The sequence below is a fragment of the Carcharodon carcharias genome, chromosome 1 (assembly GCF_017639515.1).
Source record: "Carcharodon carcharias isolate sCarCar2 chromosome 1, sCarCar2.pri, whole genome shotgun sequence".
Classification (NCBI taxonomy): Eukaryota; Metazoa; Chordata; class Chondrichthyes; order Lamniformes; family Lamnidae; genus Carcharodon; species Carcharodon carcharias.
The window spans coordinates 273,626,542-273,643,503 of record NC_054467.1 but is presented as its reverse complement, the minus strand read 5'-3'; the positions used below and the strand labels follow the sequence as shown (position 1 = coordinate 273,643,503).

At 46.0% G+C, this 16,962-nt stretch overlaps 1 protein-coding gene across 1 annotated transcript in view; it reads left to right on the top strand.

The window, feature by feature from the left end:
- fbxo41 (F-box protein 41) overlaps positions 1–16,962 on the top strand; it is a 302,145-nt gene that overhangs the window by 248,689 nt on the left and 36,494 nt on the right. The window lies entirely within an intron of this gene.

Here is a 16,962-nt window from a genome sequence, read left to right as displayed (position 1 = left end):
CCATTCAACCCCTCAAGCCTGCTCTGCATTTAATAAGATCGGCTGATCTGATAGTAACCTCAAATCTGCATCTCACCTATCCCTGATAACCTATCACCCCCTTGCTTACCAAGAATCTATCCACCTCTGCCATAAGACTGCTTCCACACCTTTTCCAGAAGAGAGTTCCAAAGACTCATAACCCTCTGAGAGAAAAAAATTCTGTTTTAAATAGATAACCCCTTATTTTTAAACAGTGACCCCTAGTTGTAAATTCTTCCACAAGAATCCTCTCCACATCCACCCTGTCAAGACCTCTCAGGATCTTACTGGTTTCAATCAAGTCGTCTATTACTCTTCTAAACTCCAGCGGAAAGAAGCCTAATAATTCATATCTCCTTTGAAGTCAGGGCAATTAATTATTTCATGGGATGTGGGCTTCACTGAGCCAGCATTTATTGTCCACCCCTAGTTGCCCTTGAGAAGGTGGTGGTGAGCTGCCTTCTTGAACTGCTGCAGTCCATGTGGTGTTAGGGAGCAAGTTCCAGGATTTTGACCCAGTGACAGTGAAGGAACGGTGATATATTTCCAACTCAGGATGTTGTGTGGCTTGGTGGGAACTTCCAGGTGGTGGTGTTCCCACGTATCTGCTGCCCTTGTCCTTCTAGATGGTATTGGTCGTGGGTTTGGAAGGTGCTGTTGAATGAGTTTTGGTGAATCCTTGCAGTGCATCTTGTAGATTGTACACACTGCCGCTACTGTGCATCGGTGGTAGAGGGAGTGAACGTTTGCGGATATGGTGCTAATCTGGACGGTGTGAAGCTTCTTGAGTGTTGTGGGAGTTGCACTCATCCAGGCAAGTGGGAAAAATTCCATCAAACTCCTGACTTGTGCCTTGTAGATGGTGGACAGGCTTTGGGGATTCTGGAGGTGAGTTACTTGTCACATGATTCTCAGCTTCTGTTCTGCTCTTGTAGCCACAGTATTTATGTGGCTAGTCCAGTTCTGTTTCTGATCAATAGTAACCCCCAGGATGTTGATAGTGGGGGATTCAGCAATGGTAATGCCATTGAATGTCAAGGGACGATGGTTGGATTCTTTCTTGTTGGAGATGGTCATTGCCTGACACTTGTGTGGCACGAATGTTACTTGCCACTTGTAAGCCCAAGCCTGGATATTGTCCAGGTCTTGTGCATTTGGACATGGACTGCTTCAGTATCTGAGGAGTCGTGAGTGATGGTGAACATCGTGCAATCATCAGCGAACATCTCCACTTCTGACCTTATGCTGGAAGGAAGGTCATTGATGAATCAATGAAGATGGTTGGGCCGAGGACACTGCCCTGAGGAACTCCTGCAGTGATGTCCTGGAACTGAGGTGATTGACCTCCAACAACCACAACTATCTCCCTTTGTGCTCTGTATGACTCCAGCCAGCGGCGGGTTTTCCCCCGATTCCCATTGGCTCCAGTTTTGCTAGGGCACCTTGATGCTGTTGGGTTCCGACAGGGTCATTCAGCTCCTGACCTCATCAAAGCCTTGGTTCAAACATGGACAAAAGAGCTGAACTCCAGAGGTGAGGTGAGAGTGACTGCCCTTGCCATCAAGGCAGCATTTGACCAAGTGTGGCATCATGGGGAAAACTCTCCACTGGTTGGAGTCATACCTAGCCCAAAGGAAGGTGGTTGTGGTTGTTGGGGGTCAGTGACCTTCCATCATAAGGTTAGAAATGGGGATGTTCGCTGATGATTCTACAATGTTCAGCACCATTCATGACTCCTCAGATACTGAAGCAGTCCATGTCCATATGCAGCAAGATCCAGAGAATATCCAGGCTTGGGCTGACAAGTGGGAAGTAACATTCGTGCCACACAAGTGCCAGGCAATGACCATCTCCGTGATGGCATTACCATCGCTGAAACCCCATTATCAACATCCTGGGGGCTACCATTGACCAGAAACTGAACTGGACTAGCCATAAAAATACTGTGGCTACAAGCGCAGGTCAGAGGCAAGAAATCCTGCAGTGAGTAATTCACCTCCTGACTCCCCAAAGCCTGTCCACCATCTACAAGACACAAGTCAAGAGTGTGATAGAATACTCCCCACTTGCTGGATGAGTGCAGCTCCAACAACACTCGAAGCTTGATACTGTCCAGGACAAAGCAGCCCACTTGATTGGCACCACATCCACAAACATTCACACTCTCCACCACCGACACATAGTAGCAGCAGTGTGTACCATCTACAAGATGCAGTGCAGGAACTCAAGAAGCCTGTTCTGACAGCACCTTCCAAACCCATTACCACTACCACCTAGAAGAACAAGGGCAGCAGATAGATGGGAACACCACTGCCTGGAAGTTCCCCTCCAAGTCACTCACCATCCTGACTTGGAAATATATCACCATTCCTTCACTGTCACTGGGTCAAAATCCTGGAACTCCCTCCCTAACAGCACTGTGGATGTACCTACACCACATAGACTGCAGCAGTTCAAGAAGGCAGCTCACGCCCACCTTCTCAAGGGCAACTAGGGATGGGCAATAAATGTTGGCCCAGCCAGTGAAGCCCACATCCCGAGAATGAATAAAGAGGAAAAAATAATGCCACACCTGGTCAAAAGGGCAGTCGCTCTCACCACACCTCTTGAGTGCAGCTTTGTTGACCATGTTTGAACTACGGTCGTCAAAGAGTTATACAGCACAGAAACAGGCCCTTCGTCCCATCATGTCCATTCTGGCCATCAACCACCAATCTTTTCTAATCCCATTTTCCAGCAATTGGCCTGTAGCCCTGTATGCTATAGTATTTCAAGTGCTCATCTAAATGCTTCTTAACTGTTGCCTCTACCACCCCCTCAGGTGTGTGTTCTAGATTCCAACCACCCTCTGAGTGAAAAAAATTTTCCTCAAATCCCCTCTAAACCTCCTACCTTAAATCTATGCCCCCTGGTTATTGACGCCTCTGCTAAGGGAAAAAGTGTCTTCCTATCTTCCCTATGTCCCTCATAATTACCTCTATCAGGTCCCCCCTCAGCCTTCTCTGTTCTCAGAAAAACATCCCTAGCCTATCCGGTCTCTCTTCATAACTAAAACTGTCCAGCCCAGACAACATCCTGTTGAATCTCCTCTGCACCTTCTCCAGTGCAATCACATCCTCCCTGTGGTGTGGTGACTAGAACTGCACACAGTACTTCACCTGTGGCCTCACCAAGGTTCTATACAACTCCAACATAACCTCCCTGCACTTAAATTATATGCCTCGGCTAATAAAGGCAAGTATCCCATATGTCTTCCTAACCACCTGTGCTGCTGCCTTCAGGGATCTATGGACATGTACACCAAGGTCCAGCTGATCTTCTGTACTTCCTAGAGTCCTACCATTCATTGTGTATTCCCTTGCTGTGTTAGTCCTCCCAAAACACTTCCCAGGTTTAAATTCCATTTGTCACTACTCTGCCCATCTTACCAGCCCATTTATATCATCTTGTAATCTAAGGCTTTCCTCCTCACTATTTACATCACTACCAATTTTCGTGTCATCTGCGAACTTACTGATCATACATTCTATATTCACATTGAAATCATTAATGTACACTACAAACAGCAAGGGTCCCAGCATCGATCCCTGTGGTACACCACTCATCACAGGCTTCCAATCGCAAAAACAACCTTCGACCATCACCCTCTGCCTCCTGCCACTAAGCCAATTTTGAATCCAATTTGCCAAATTGCCTTGGATCCTATGGGCTCTTACCCTCTTGACCATTCTCCCATGCGGAATTTTGTCAAAAGCCTCACTGAAATCCATGTAGACTACATCAACTGCACTACCCTCATCTACACAACTAGTCACTTCCTCGAAAAATTAAATCAGATTTGTTAGACATGATCTCCCCGTGACAAAGCCATGCTGACTGTCCCTGATTAATTCCTGCCTCACCAAGTGGAGATTAATCCTGTCCCTCAGAATTTTTTCCAATAGTTTCCCTGCCACTGATGTCAAACTCACTGGCCTGTAATTACCTGGTTTATCCCTACTACCCTTCTTGAATAATGGTACCACATTCGCTGTCCTCCAGTCCTCTGGCACCTCTCCTGTGGCCAGAGAGGATATGAAAATTAGTGTCAGAGCCCCTGCAATCTCCTCCCTTGCCTCACATAGCAGCCTGGGATACATCTCATCTGGGCCTGGGATTTATCCATTTTTAAGTCTGCTAAAACCACTAGTACCTCCCCCCTTCCAATGCTAATTTGTTCAAGTATATAAAGTCCCCCCCACCCCCGATTTCTGCACATACATCATCCTTCTCCATAGTGAACACAGATGAAAAGCAATCATTTAAAACTTCACCTACATCCTCCGGCTCCACGCACAGATTGCCACTTGGGTCCCTAATGGGCCCTACTCTTTCCCTGGTTATCCTCTTGCCCTTAAAATATTTATAAAATGCTTTGGGATTTTCCTTTATCTTGCCCACCAGGGTTTCTTCATGCCCCCTCTCCGCTCTCCTAATTTCTTTTTTTAAGTACCCCCCCCAACACTTTCTATACTCTCTAGAGCTTCCGTTGTTTTCAGCGTCTGTATCTGCCATTAGCCTCCTTTTTGTTCCCTTATCCAATCCACTATATCCCTCGACATCCAGGGTTCCCTGGACTTGTTGGTCCCATCCTTCACCTTTACAGGAAACATGTTGGCCCTGAACTCTCACTATTTCCTTTTTGAATGACTCCCACTGGTCTGATGTAGACTTTCCTACAAGTAGCTGCTCCCAGTCTAGATAGTCCCAGACTATTAATATTGGGGAAGTTGAAATCCCTTACTATTATTACCCTATTATTTTTACACTTATCTGAGATTTGCCTACATACCTGCTCCTCTATCTCCCTCTGACTGTTTGGAGGCCTATAGTAAGCTCCCAGCAAAGTGACTGCCCCCTTTTTGTTTTTAGGTTCTACGTATATGGCCTGATTTGAGGAACCTTCTAAGATACCATCCCTCCATACTGACTCCTTGATCAATAGTGCAATATCACCTCTTTTACATCCCAGCCCCTGTCATGCCTGAAGATTCTGTACCCTGGAATAACGCTGGTATTCCTGTACCGCTGGTGTTCCTGTACCGCTGGTGTTCCTATACCACTGGTATTCCTGTACTGCTGGTGTTCCTGTACCGCTGGTGTTCCTATACCACTGGTATTCCTGTACTGCTGGTGTTCCTGTACTGCTGGTGTTCCTGTACCGCTGGTATTCCTGTACCGCTGGTGTTCCTGTACCGCTGGTATTCCTGTACCGCTGGTGTTCCTGTACCGCTGGTATTCCTGTACCGCTGGTGTTCCTGTACCGCTGGCAGTCCTGTACCGCTGGTGTTCCTGTACTGCTGGCATTCCTGTACCGCTGGTATTCCTGTACCGCTGGTGTTCCTGTACCGCTGGTATTCCTGTACCGCTGGTGTTCCTGTACCGCTGGTGTTCCTGTACTGCTGGTATTCCTGTACTGCTGGTATTCCTGTACCGCTGGTGTTCCTGTACTGCTGGTATTCCTGTACCGCTGGTGTTCCTGTACCGCTGGCAGTCCTGCCCTTCCCTCAACCATAAATGACTTGGATGAGGGAACCAAATGCAATATTTCCAAGTTTGCTGACGACACAAAACTGGGCGGGGTTATGAGGAGGATGCAAGGAGGCTTCAGGGCGATTTACACAAGTTGTGTGTGTGGGCAAACACATGGCAGATTGTGTGTAACGTAGATAAATATAAAGTTATACGCTTTGGTGTGAAAAACAAAGGCAGAGTATTTTTTAAATGGTGATATATTGGGAAATGTGGATGTACAAAGGGATCTGGGTGTCCTTGTACACCAGTTAATGAAAGTAAACAGGCAGGTGCAGCCAGCTATTAGGGAGGTAAATGGGATGTTGGCCTTCATTGCAAGAGGATTTGAGCTCAGAAGTAGGGATGTCTTAATGCAGTCATACAGGGCCTTGGTAAGACCATACTGGAGTATTACATGCAGTTTTGGTCTCCCTACCTCAGAAAGGATATACTTGCCATGGAGGGAGTGCAGCGAACGTTCACTAGGCTGATACTGGGGATGACAGGACTGTCGTATGGGAGAGATTGGATCGACTGGTCAGAGCCCCTTCCTTGCCTCCCTCAGCAGTCTGGGACACAAATCATCCGGACCTGGAGATTTGTCTACTTTTAAGCCTGCCAACACCTCCAATACCTTGTCACTCCCTATATCAATTTGCTTAAGAACCTCGTAGTCTCTCTCCCCGAGTTCTATACCTTCTTCCTCATTCTCTTGGGTGAAGATGGATGTGAAGTATTCATTCAACACTCTAGCGATGTCATCGGGCTCCATCCATAGATTGCCCCCTTGGTCCCTAATGGGCCCTACTCCTTCCCTGGTTATCCTCTTCTCATTGATATAATAATAGAATACCTAGGGATTTCCCCTGCTTTTACCAGCCAGAGCTTTCTCATATCCCCTCTTTGCTCTCCTAATTGCTTTCTTAAGCTCCACCCTGCACTTTCTGCACTCCACTAATACCTCTGCTGATTTGCTTCCCTTGTACCTGCTAAAATACTCTTAAGTTTTCCTTCTCATGGTATCCTGAATATCTCTGGTCATCTATGGTTCTCTGGGCTTGTTACTCCTTCCTATTATCCTAGAGGGAACATGTTGAGCATGTACCCTCCCCATTTCCTTTTTGAACACCCCCCACTGTTCCTTTGCAGATTTCCCCACAAGTAGTTGTTCCCAGTCTACCTTGGCTAGATCTTGTCTTATTTTACTAAAATCCACCCTCCCCCAATCCAAAACAGTTTTTTGCAACTTGTCTATTTCTTTGCCATAACAGACTTAAATTGTACCATGTTGTGGTCACATTAAACTAATAAACTGAGTTGCATGTCCAACCTTAATATTGGCGTGCAGGTGAAGAGCCCAGGCAGCCTCCACATTTTTCTTGGAACCTCATCCACAGCGAGATGAGGTTTCATGAAGGGTTTATAAATTAAATAAATTTTTTCATTAATGTTCAGTGACATGTCCCAGCTCATGTGACACTGTCACATGAGGGGACATGTCTTCAAATTTTTTCTCTTCTTTATTAAAATTTTGGGAACTTAAACTAATCTCCCCAATGCAGCTCTGTGCCTCGGAGAGATTTCTGCGCAGGCCCCGACTCAGGGAACCCGCCCCACCCACCACGCCCACCCGAGCCCGCACAGGGAGCGTTCAGTGCTTCCGGGTGCCTGTCACGCTGAGCAGGCCTTAACTGGCCCACCCACCTAAAATGGCAGCGTGGATCTGATCGGCAGCGCTGATCGGGTCCGCACCCACCCCACACAAACCCCCTCAACGGGGGGAGAATTCTCCCCTAAGTTTCTATGTCTCTGTGATAGCAACAACATCATATTCCCATGTGTTAATCATCACCCTCAATTCATTGGCCATACCTGTAAGACTCCTTGCGTTAAAATAGATACAATCCAGCTTTAACAGGTTGATATTTGCTCTGCCTTCCAGACACTTAGTTTCTCTTCTTTGTTTGGCTGTGCGTCACCCCAACTGCACCTCCATTCTGTATCCCATCCCCTGCCAAATTAGATTAAACCCCCGGCAACAGCACTAGCAAACCTCCCCACAAGGATGTTGGTCCAGTTCAGGTTCAGGTGCAGCCCGTCCGACTTGTACAGGTCCCACCTTCGCCAGAAACAGACCCGGTGATCCAGGAAACTAAAGCCCTCCCTCCTGCACCATCTCTTCAGCCACTCATTCATCCTCTCTATCCTCCTTCTCCTATACTGACTAGCACATGGCACAGGGAGTAATCCAGAGATTTTTTAACCTGCTACCTAACTCCCTAAATTCTTATTGCAGGACCTCATCCCCCTTTCTACCTATGTCATTGGTACCAATGTGAACCACAACCTCTGGCTGCTCGCCCTCTCCCTTCAGAATGCCCTGCAGCTGTTCTGTGACCTGCACCAGGGAGTCATGTCTATGGCCGCAGATGTGCGTGCCTGCACCCCTCACTATTGAGTCTCCTACCACTATTGCTCTTGCACTCTTACTCCTCCCCCCTTGTGCAGCTGAGCCACCCTCAGTGCCATGAAGACCATAAGACAAAGGAGCAGAAATTAGGCCATTCTGCCCATCGAGTCTGCTCCGCCATTCAACCATGGCTGATATGTTTCTCAACCCCATTCTCCCGCCTTCTCCCCGTAACCTTTGATCCGCTGACCAATCAAGAACCTATCTATCTCGGTCTTAAATACACTCAATGACCTGGCCTCCACAGTCTTCTATGGCAATGAATTCTATAGATTCACCACTCTCTGGCTAAAGAAGTTTCTCCTCATCTCTGTTCTAAAAGGTCTTCCCTTTACTCTGAGGCTGTGCCCTTGGGTCCTAGTCTCTCCTACTAATGGAAACATCTTCCCCACGTCCACTCTATCCAGGCCTTTCAGTATTTTGTAAGTTTCAATCAGATCCCCCCTCATCCTTCTAAACTCCATTGAGTATAGACCCAGAGTCCTCAAACGTTCCTCATATGTTAAGCCTTTCATTCCTGGGATTGTTCTCGTGAACCTCCTCTGGACCCTCTCCAGGGCCAGAACGTCCTTCCTGAGTTACGGGGCCCAAAATTGCTCACAATATTCTAAATGTGGTCTGACCAGAGCCTTATAAAGCCTCAGCAGCACATCCCTGCTTTTATATTCTAGTCCTCTCAAAATAAATGCCAACATTGCAGTTGCCTTCCTAACTACCGACTCAACCTGCAAGTTAACCTTAAGAGAATCCTGGACTAGGATTCCCAAGTCCTTTTGCACTCCAGATTTCTGAATTCTCTCCCCATTTAGAAAATAGTCTATGCCTCTATTCTTCCTACCAAAGTGCATGACCTCACACTTGCCCATGTTGTATTCCATCTGCCACTTTTTTGCCCATTCTCCTAAACTGTCCAAATCCTTCTGCAGCCTCCCCGCCTCCTGGCTCTTGGCTCTGGCTGCACCCTCCAGAGGAACATTCACCCTCACCGTTTTTCAACACAGAAAAATGGATCTTGAGTGAGATGCACTCTGGGGCTTTCCTGACTACCTGCCTGCCTCCCTTCATCTGACTGGTGGTCACCCATTCCCTCTCTGACTGCACTTCCTTAAGCTGCGGAGTGTCTACATCTAAAATGTGCTATCCACGTAACCCTCAGCCTTGCGAATGCATCACTGTGTCTCCAGCTGACACTCAAGCTCCGAAACCCGTTGCTCGAGCTGGTCAAGCCAGTGGCACTTCCTGCACATGTGAAAGGATTTTAAAAACAGCCGAGAATTGGTGACAGATCTGAGAGCGGAGGGATTATAAAAACAGACAAGAATCCTATAAGTATATCAATGGGAAGAGGATAACCAGGGAAAGAGTAGGGCCCCTTAGGGACCAAGGGGACAATCTATGGATGGAGCCAGAGGACATCACTAGAATGTTGAACGAATACTTCACATCCGCCTTCACCCAAGAGAATGAGGATGAAGGTATCGAACCTGGGGAGAGAAACTGCGAGGTTCTTAAGCAAATTGATATAGGGAGTAACAAGATATTAGAGGTGTTGGCAGGCTGAAAAGTGGACAAATTTCCAGCTCCCGATGATTTGTGTCCCAGACTGCTGAGGGAGGCAAGGGAGGAGATCGCAAAGGCTCTGACGAAAAATTTTAATTCCTCTTTGGACACGGGGGAGGTGCCAGAGGACTGGAGAACAGCTAATGTGTTTCCTATTTAAGAAGGGTTGTAGAGATAAGTCAGGGAACTACAAGCCAGTGAGTTTCACGTCAGTGGTAGGGAAACTATTGGAGAAATTTCTGAAGGAGAGAATCTATCTCCACTTGGAGAGGCAAGGTTTGATCAGGGATAGTCAGCATGGCTTTGTCAGAGGGATTCATGCCTGACGAATTTGATTGAATTTTTTCAGGAGGTGATCAGGTGTGTAGATGAGGGTAGTGTAGTTGATTTAGTTTATATGGATTTCAGCAAAGCCTTTGACAAGGTCCCACATGGGAGACTTATAAAGAAGGCAAATGCACATGCGATACAGGGTAATTTGATAAGGTGGATTCAAAATTAGCTTAGTTATAGGAGACAGAGGGTGATGACAAAGGGCTGCTTTAGTGACTGTAAGCCAGTGTCCAGTGGTGTACCACAGGGATCTGTGCTGGGTCCCCTATTATTGTCATTTATATAAAAGACATAGATGACTATGTGGGGGGTAGGATTGGTAATTTTGCGGATGACACAAAGATTGGCCGGGTGGTTAACAGTGAGGTTGAGTGTCTTGGGCTACAGGAAGGTATAGGTGGGATGGTCAAATGGGCAGTTAAGGGATTTAACCCTGAAATGTGTGAGGTATTACATTTTGGAAGGACTAACTTGACAAGGAAGTATTCAATGAACAGCATGGCACTAGGAAGTTCTGAGGAACAAAGGGACCTTGGTGTGTGTGTCCGTAGATTTCTGAAGGCGAAAGGGCATGTTAGTGGGGTGGTGAAAAAGGCATATGGGACACTTGCCTTTATCAATCGAGGCATTGATTACAAAAGTAGGGAGGTCATGTTGGAGTTGTATAGAACCTTGGTGAGGCCACAGCTGGAGTACTGTGTGCAGTTCTGGTCGCCACATTATAGGAAGGATGTGATTGCACTGGAGGGGGTGCAGAGGAGATTCGCCAGGATGTTGCCTGTGATGAAACATTTAAGTTATGAAGAGAGGTTGGATAGACTTGGGTTGTTTTCGTTGGAGCAGAGAAGACTGAGGGGCGACCTGATGGAGGTGTACAAGATGATGAGGGGCATGGACAGGGTGGATAGGGTGCAGCTGTTCCCCTTAAGTGAAGGGTCAGTCACAAGGGGCCATAAGTTCAAGGTGAGGGGCAGGAGGTTTAGAGGGGATGTGAGGAAAATGTTTTTACCGAAAGGGTGGTGACGGTCTGGAATGCACTGCCTGGGAGGGTGGTGGAGGCGGGTTGCCTCACATCCTTTAAAAATTACTTGGATGAGCACTCGGCACGTCATAACATTCAAGGCTATGGGCCAAGTGCTGGTAAATGGGATTAGGTAGGTAGGTCATGTGTTTCTCATGTGTCAGTGCAGACTCGATGGGCCGAAGGGCCTCTTCTGCACTGTGTGATTCTGTGATTTTTGAGCAAATTGATATAGGGAGTGACAAGGTATTGGAGGTGTTGGCAGGCTGAAAAGTGGACAAATCTCCAGGTCTTAATGATTTGTGCCCCAGGCTGCTGAGGGAGACAAGGGAGGAGATCGCAGGGGCTTTGACCCATGTTTTTAATCCCTCTCTGGCCACGGGGGAGGTGCCAGAGGACAGGAGAACAGCTAATGTGGTTCCGCTGTTTAAGAAGGGCTATAGAGAGAAGCCAGGGAACTACAGGCCAGTGAGTCTCATGTCAGTGGTAGGGAAAGTATTGGAGAAAATTCTGAAGGAGAGTGTCTATCTCCACTTGAAGAGGCAAGGTTTGATCAGGGATAGTCAGCATGGCTTTGTCAGAGGGAGGTCATGCCTAACAAATGTGATTGAATGTTTTGAGGAGGTGACCAGGTGTGTAGATGAGGGTAGTGCAGTTGATGTAGTTTATATGGATTTCAGCAAAGCCTTTGACAAGGTCCCACATGGGAGACTTATAAAAAAGGCAAATGCACATGGGATTCAGGGTAATTTGATGAGGTGGATTCAACATTGGCTTAGTTATAGGAGACAGAAGATGATGACAGAAGGATGCTTTAGTGACTGGAAGCCAGTGTCCAGTGGCGTACCACAGGGATTTGTGCTGGGTCCCCGATTATTCGTCATTTATATAAACGACATAGGTGACTATGTGAGGGGCAGGATTAGTAAGTCTGCGGATGACACAAAGATTGGCCAGGTGGTTAACAGTGAGGTTGAGTGTCTTGGGCTACAGGAAGATATAGACAGGATGGTCAAATGGGCAGATAAGTGGCAGATGGAATTTAACCCTGAAAAGTGTGAAGTGATACACTTTGGGAGGAGTAATTTGACAAAGAAGTATTCAATGAATGGCATGACACTGGGAAGTTCTGAGGAACAAAGGGACCTTGGTGTGTGTGTCCATAGATCTCTGAAGGCGGAGGGGCACGTTAGTGGGGTGATGAAAAAGGCATATGGGACATTTGCCGTTATCAATCGAGGCATAGATTACAAAAGTAGGGAAGTCATGTTGGAGTTGTTTAGAACCTTAGTGAGGCCACAGCTGGAGTACTGTGTGCAGTTCTGGTCGCCACATTATAGGAAGGATGTGATTGCACTGGAGGGGGTGCAGAGGAGATTCACCAGGATGTTTCCTGGGATGAAACATTTAAGTTATGAAGAGAGGTTGGATAGACTTGGGTTGTTTTCGTTGGAGCAGAGAAGACTGAGGGGGCAACCTGATCGAGATGTGAGGGGCATGGACAGGGTGGATAGGGAGCAGCTGTTCCCCTTAGTTGAATGGTTTGTCACCGGGGGACATAAGTTCAAGGTGAGGAGCAGGAGGTTTAGGGGGGATGTGAGGAAAAACGTTTTTACCCAGAGGGTGGTGACGGTCTGGAATGCACTGCCTGGGAGAGTGGTGGAGGTGGGTTTCCTCACATCCTTTAAAAAGTACCTGGATGAGCACTTGGCATGTCATAACATTCAAGGCTATGGGCCAAATGCTGGTAAATGGGATTAGGACAGGTGTTTCTCACGTGTTGGAGCAGACTCTACGGGCCAAAGGGCCTCTTCTGCACTGTGATTGTGTGATTCTGAGAAGCGGTTACAGTTCTGTGCGTGCAGGGATTATAAAAACAGCATGAGAGGCTCCCACATACGGCTAACCTTTCCCTCTGGAGATCGCGTTTTAGTTTCTCCATTCTTTTTGACATAATCTCTCTTTTTCCCTTTTTCTGCTGCCTCTGATTCCAGTTTTCTCATTTCCAATTCTTTTTCTTTTTCATTTGCCTCCAATTCAAGTTTTCTCAGTTCATTTGCTTGTTAACATTCAAGCCCTTTCATTTCTAACAGAAGTCTTATTACCTCCAGCTGTGACTCACTTGTGTCAGGTATCACTTCCAACTTTAAATGCTGCGCTATCCCTTCAATTATATCTGCTTTCTTAGCTCCTGCAGGTAACCCCAGTTGTATTTTATCCGCCAATTCCATTAACTTAACTTTAGTTACCTTTTGTAAACCAGTCAAAGTTATGACTTCAACTCCCAAACAAGTCTGAGCAACTGCCAAAGCCATATTGCAGTCTCACCATTACAAAAAGGACTCACCCAAACTCCAGAATTCAAAGTGCTTCTCGTACTTGTAACCTTACACCAACTCCAAACCAATCAAGGAATTTCAAATGAATCCCGCAAAGAGCCCCCAACTATGTAATGGCACAGCTGATGATAAATGCTGAGTTGTTCAAATCCCAAAGGGAAACTTGAAACAACTGCCACAACTTGTTTTGCAGTTTGTATAAATTTCGAGATGCGTGCCTTGAACTCAGCAGTAATAAGATCACCAAGTCGCATAGGTTTTTGCAAAACTAGATTAAACATTTATTAATAAGAGAAATGATTTTAAACACATACATAGATCTACAAATTACTACTATGATAACTTCTAAATCTCCTAATTAACCTAACTCCCAGTTACACTCTTGTTAAGGCAACAGTAAGACACGTAGATTCTAAAAGATACTGGCAAGGTGACACACAACCCGTCGAATTCAAAGTGAGTTTTCTTAACTTCAGGTCTTTGAAAACAACAACTTCAGGCATGGATGCTGAAGGCTTTTCACACTTGTTAGTTCTTAAAAATGTGAACACAATCAGTCTGGTTTATTTAAAAATGCAAATGTCCTTTTTGCACCTTACATTCTAAACTTCCCCCATGTTTACATCAAAGCCTTCAGACCAGCTGCCTTTCATGCATTAAGTCTCACACACACACACACTATTTTACCGATAACAGATACCACTATTTTACAATAAATTCTAATTATGTTATGAGAATTATTATATCTTCCTGACACCACCACCTTCTCAAGGGCAACTAGGGGTGGGCAATAAATGCTGTCTCAGCCAGCGAAGCCCACATCCTGTGAATTAATAAAAAGAAACCTCCTCTGAGCTGCCTCTAGTGCATTTACATCCTTTCTGAATCCAAATAAAACTTGCCATAGAGGGAGTGCAGCGAAGGTTCACCAGACTGATTCCTGGGATGGCAGGATTGTCATATGAGGAGAGATTGGGCCAACTTGACCTGTATTCACTGGAGTTTAGAAGAATGAGAGGGGATCTCATTGAAACAAATAAAATTTTGACAGGGATGGACAGACTGGATGCAGGGATGATAGTTTCTCTGTCTGGGGGGTCTAGAACAAGGGATCACAGTCTCAGGAAATGGGTAGACCATTTAGGACTGAGATGAAGAGAAATTTCTTAACTCAGAGGTTGGTGAACCTGTGGAATTCTCTACCACAGTAGGTTGTGGAGGCCGGGTCACTGAATATATTTAAGAAGGAAATAGATAGATTTCTGGACTCTAATGGTGTCAAGGGGTATGGGAGAGAACGGGAGTACGGCAATGAGATAGAGGATCAGCCATGATCATATTGAATGGCGGAGCAAGCTCGAAGGGCCGAATGACCTACTCCTGCTGCTAGTTTCTATGTTTCTGTGACCTGGGGACTTATCAGCTTCTAGTTCCAATAATTTTCTCAGTCCCCTTTCCCTGTTGATTGTAATTGTTTTAAGTCCCTCCCTCCCTTTCACCTCCTGATTCACAATTATTTCTGGGATGTTATTTGTATCCTCCACTATGAATACAGACAAAGTATCTGTTCAATTCATCTGCCATTTCCTTTCTTTCCATTTTTAATTTCCCATTCTCACTTTCTAGAGGACCAACGCTCACTTTACTTGTTCTTTTCCTTTTTAAGTACCTGTAGGAACTCACTATTTCAGGAAAATTTCTATTTCTTGCTAGCTTTCTCTCGTACTCTAATTTCTCCCTCCTTATTAATCTTTTAGTCATTATTAGTCATTGCTGTTATTTGTATTCTGCCCAATCTTCTGACCTGCCACTTATCTTTGAGGAATTATACACTTTTTCTTTCAATTTGGTGCTATGATTTCCTTAGTCAGCCACGGATGGTTAGTCCTTCCCTTCGGATCTTTCTTTCTAACTGGAATGTATCTTTTCTGAACATTCTGAAATATCTCTTCAAATGTCTGCCACTGTATCTCGACTGACTTACCCTCATAATTGCCCTTACTTGAGTTTAAAATACTAGCCTTAGATACAGTCTTCCCTCCGTCAAACTGAATATGAAACTCAATCATATTATGATCACTGTTACCGATGGGTGCCTTCACCATGAAGGCATTAATTATTCCTGAAATCTGCTGTCTTTACCTGGTCTAGCCTACATGTGACTCCAGACACACAGTAATGTGTGGGTGGTTCTTACATGCTCTGTGAACAAGGGCAATTGGGGCTGGGCAATAAATGCTGGCCTAGCCAGTGACGCCCACATCCCATGAACGAATACATAAAAATAATCTCCAGAACTAAGGTCATCTCTACTCTATAAATCTCATTCCTAATTAGCAGAGCTACCCTTCCACCTTTTCCTAGCTTCCTGTCCTTCCTAAACATTATGTACCCTTGAATATTAATGTCTCTGTAATGACTATCAGATCATACATATTTGTTTTATTCATTCACGAGATGTGGGCTTCACTAGCTAGGTCAGCATTTATTGCCCATCCCTAGTTGCCTTTGAGAAGGTGGTGGTGAGCTGCCTTCTTCAACCGCTGCAGTCCATGTGGTGTAGGTACACCCACAGTGCTGTTAGGAAAGGAGTTCCAAGATTTTGACCCGGTGACAGTGAAGGAACAGTGATATATTTCCAAGTCAGGATGGTGAGTGACTTGGTGGTGGTGTTCCCATCTATCTGACGCCCTTGTCCTTCTAGGTGGTAGTGGTCGTGGGTTTAAAAGGTGCTGTCTATGGAGCCTTGGTGCATTCTTGCAGTGCATCTTGTAGATGGTACACACTGCTGCTATGTGTGTTGGCGATGGAGGGAGTGAATGTTTGTGGATGTGGTACCAATCAAGCGTACTGCTTTGTCCTGGATGGTGTCCAGCTTCTTCAGCGTTCTGGGAGTTGCACTCATCCAGGCAAGTGAGGAGTATTCCATTCCTGACTTGTGCCTTGCAGATGGTAGACTGGTGTTGGGGAGTTAGGAGGTGAGTTACACATCGCACGATTCCTAGCCTCTGACCTGCTCTTGTAGCAACAGTATTTATTTGGCTGGTCCAATTCAGTTTCTGGTCAATAGTAACCCCCAGGATGTTGATAGTGGGGAATTCAGTGATTGTAATGTCATTGAACATCAAAGGGCGATGGTTGGATTCTCTCTTGTTGGAGATGGTCATTGCCTGACACTTTGTGGTGCGAATGTAACTTGCCATTTGTCAGCCCAAGCCTGGATATTATCCAGGTCTTGTTGCATTTAGACATGGACTGCTTCAGTACCTGAGGAGTCGCGAATGGTGCTGAACATTGTGCAATCATCAGTGAACATCCTCACTTCTGACCTTATGATGGAAGGAAGGTCATTGATGAAGCAGCTGAAGATGGTTGGGCTGAGGACACTGCCCTGAAGAACTCCTGCAGTGACGTCCCAGAACTGAGATGACTGACCTCCAACAACCACAGCTATCTTCCTTTGTGCTGGGTATGACTCCAACCAGCACAGAGTTTTCCCCCTGATTCCCATTGACTCCAGTTTTGCTAGGGCTCTTTGATGCCATACTCAGTCAAATGCTGCCTTGATATCAAAGGCAGTCGCTCTCACCTCACCTCTGGAGTTCAGCTCTTTTGTCCATGTTTGAACCAAGGCTGTCATGAGGTCAGGAGCTGAGTGGCCCTGG